This window comes from Oncorhynchus tshawytscha, linkage group LG14 (genome assembly GCF_018296145.1).
Source record: "Oncorhynchus tshawytscha isolate Ot180627B linkage group LG14, Otsh_v2.0, whole genome shotgun sequence".
In the NCBI taxonomy this organism is placed as follows: Eukaryota; Metazoa; Chordata; class Actinopteri; order Salmoniformes; family Salmonidae; genus Oncorhynchus; species Oncorhynchus tshawytscha.
Genome location: NC_056442.1, coordinates 2985110 through 2988670, shown reverse-complemented (window position 1 = coordinate 2988670; position 3561 = coordinate 2985110). Strand labels below are relative to the sequence as shown.

Below are 3561 nucleotides of genomic sequence, written 5' to 3'. Positions count from 1 at the left end.
TTGAAGCCATATGTTAGGTAAAACCATGAGGCAGGTCACTCAGAATTGTATGTTGTAATTTATCTGTATTTACCCTGCTTGGCCTATAAACGCCCAGAGATTGAAGGGGGAGAAATGTCTCCCACAGAATAGTACATCGAGGAGAAATACTATATTGCTTTCTCTCATCATGGGTAACTCCCATGTGGTTCTAGCACAATGTCAATTGTAGCAATCCCCCCTCCACCGCTTTTAGACAAAAGGGTTTGGCTGGCACGTGCTCTGGGCGTCAGTCACCTGTTTCTTAGCAACCGGCACAACAGGAAAACACCTGTGGCTCCAAATAGGCTGTTGAGAATGGGACTAGGCCTATATTTTCTCTTATTTGCAGATACCCCAAGCTAATTATCACAGAGAAATCCAAATGAAACCACATTTAGATGTTGTGTTGATTTCTCCAAGAAGGGGTTGTGTTTATTTTTTTATCTTCTCGAGTTTTATTGTGCCTTTTTCTTGTCCTGAGTTTTTATGGGCTATGGGAATTATCCTATTTCATTTCAATATTGTACTGATTCCAAAATGATTAGAATTGCTTTAAAACAACATATTTCAATAGAACGAGTTCAATATTATTTCCATGTCATGAATATAGATAGACAGGCTACCAATTATAATCGTGTAATCACCTGGCTATGAAATGCATATGTAGACCTAGCCTACATTAATTTTTGTATAACCAATCAATGTTATTCTCGACATATGCTTTGTTTTGGAAAGGAGGGTCACACTGTAGACCGCGCGCATCTGTTTGGGGGAATTTTGGTCTAAATCTGTCCCTTTCCCTATGCATTATCATCACGGACATTATCTTTGTAAAATAACCAAACTTGTCAAAGTAGGTTATTATTATTTACGTTCCATTATGGGAGTTGGAGGTAACCCACTACTTGCGGGTGAGTAGCTCTAGCCCTCCTATGTCACCTGACCGCGAGACTGCATGCAAATCACGCCTTTCCTAAAGCGCCATTGGCCACCACCACCTCATTTAGTCGCTGTCAACGCGCATCATATGGGTAAGCTCGGTAACTTTACGACTATAGGCACAGAAAGTAGCTCAAAGAGACGCTTTTCATCGAGCTGGATGCGGAAAAAACAAGAGGAGAAAACGACTAATACAGAGAAGGAAGGAAAAGTTTATCGAAGTACCTTTAATTTTTGGATTGTATTTCTTCGTTCCATTTTTTTATTTATTTTTTTCCGGGAGGGTTGATTTGCGCAAGTGACGGTGTGTGCCAGCAGTGTGGAGGTGCCGTGACTGAATGTTTCCGTGTATTGGTTGAAAAAGTTAACGCCAGGTGAATGTATAGTATGATGATGGAGACTGATCTACACTCCCCAGTGCCCCAAACGAACACGAATTCGGGGCACACGGGAGGATCAAAGCAATGGGAACAAAGTCAACCAAGACCGCGTAAAGAGACCGATGAATGCCTTCATGGTTTGGTCCCGGGGCCAGCGGCGGAAGATGGCTCAGGAGAACCCCAAAATGCACAACTCCGAGATCAGCAAGCGGCTCGGCGCCGAGTGGAAGGTGATGTCCGAGACGGAGAAGAGACCCTTCATCGACGAGGCGAAGCGGCTACGAGCTATGCACATGAAGGAGCATCCGGATTATAAATACAGACCGAGACGGAAGACCAAGACACTGTTAAAAAAGGACAAATACTCTTTGGCCGGTGGGCTGCTTACCGGGACAGGGGGTGGGGGTGTCGGTCTAGGGATGAGCCCTGGGGTCGGACAGAGGTTAGACAGTCCAGGGAGTCACGGTGGTGCGTCTGCTGCCAGCTACGCGCACATGAACGGCTGGGCGAACGGTGCGTACTCGGGGCAGGTGGCTGCAGCTGCGGCGGCCGCGGCCATGATGCAGGAGGCTCAGCTCGCCTACAGCCAGCACCCGGGCAGCGGGCACCACCACCACTCACACCACCACCACCCGCACAACCCCCAGCCCATGCACCGCTACGACATGTCGGCCCTCCAGTACAGCCCCATCTCGAACTCTCAAAGCTACATGAGCGCCTCTCCGTCCGGCTACGGCGGGATCGCCTACACGCAGCACCAGAGCTCTGGTGTCGCCTCGTCCGGGTCGATGGGCACGCTGGGCTCTCTGGTGAAATCGGAACCGAGTGTGAGCCCTCCCGTCTCTACTCACTCGCGCGCCCCGTGTCCCGGGGACTTGAGGGACATGATAAGCATGTATTTACCGACGGGGGAAGCTGCAGGTGACCCGTCCGTTCAAAGTAGACTTCACGCGCTACCGCAGCACTACCAGAGCTCCACGACAGGGGTAAACGGAACTGTTCCATTGACACATATTTAGAAAGAGAGAGAGAGAGAAAAACATGACTGTGCGATAGCGCAACAAAATCACATAACCAAATATTTACCTCTTTTAGAATGTTGCTATCTCTTTGTACAGGCTATTGGTTATTGTACATTGAAGGCGAATATCTTAATTAAAAAACAATAAGAATACATTAGACAAAATGAACTTTTTCAGTGAGGTATTGTCTGTCCACGTTTATGAAACGCGAGCAGGCCTAATTGCTCATTGGGTTTACTTGCTTTCTAACTGATGGGGATGCCAAGATTTGAGACGATTTAGGTTGTGAAGTATTTACATTTTCTGTGGAAACATAACCGTTAATAAGGACATTTAAATGAGATAACCGTGTGATTAGAATGAATGTGGAAAATGTTTTTTAAAAGTTTACAAGATTTCCATTCATTTCACGTTTCCTGGTTTTCACGTGGGTTGCTGTATCTGAACCATTTGTTTTGTTGTTGTAAAAAAGAAATGTAAATTGTGAATAAATACTAGATGAGATTGATAAGCAACTGTAAATAATTTACTAAATGCAATTCTGCCAGGAAAGAAAACAATTTTGCGTTGAAGTATGAGTTAAATAAATTTCCCAGATGTTTCACTGGTTATGGAAAAACGTGTTAGTTTCGTTACTTTGGATTGTATAGGTTTTCTACTTGACACAGTTTGAGTTAACAATGTTAAGGCTAATTCATATTTATATAATTGATGGCAGATTAACAAATTACATAACAAAAAATCTACGAGATGCTGGCTCTATTGGTTGTCTGTCTAAACCAACATCGGGTTAAAACGTATAGTGACTGAAATCGAGTGCATTAGATATGGCAAATATGCGTAAATAAGGATGAATTAGTAATGCTGGACGTAATTACTTGTCACACAACCTTGACGGTTTGATGCTCGGTTTAAGCACGAGACAGGACATCAGACAGGGTTATAGGCCTATACATTAATTTAGTTGGAAGTACAGCAGCAATAGCTTTAATGATAATATCATGTATCATATCAGTATTCAGCATGTTTGGAATAAATATACTCAGATATGTGATAACTGGTTTGGACCACTGAAATAAGATAGGCCCACTAGCGTTTTAATGCTCATAAATTGTTTATATATATATATATATATATATAATGTAGCATATCATTATTATTAGCTTGTCATTACTAGCATTATGCTATTGTTATTAATA

At 43.4% G+C, this 3561-nt stretch overlaps 1 pseudogene; it reads left to right on the top strand.

The window, feature by feature from the left end:
* Positions 1–1004: 1004 nt before the first annotated feature.
* LOC112216397 lies at positions 1005–2981 on the top strand (annotated as a pseudogene).
* The last annotated feature ends 580 nt before the right edge of the window (positions 2982–3561 follow it).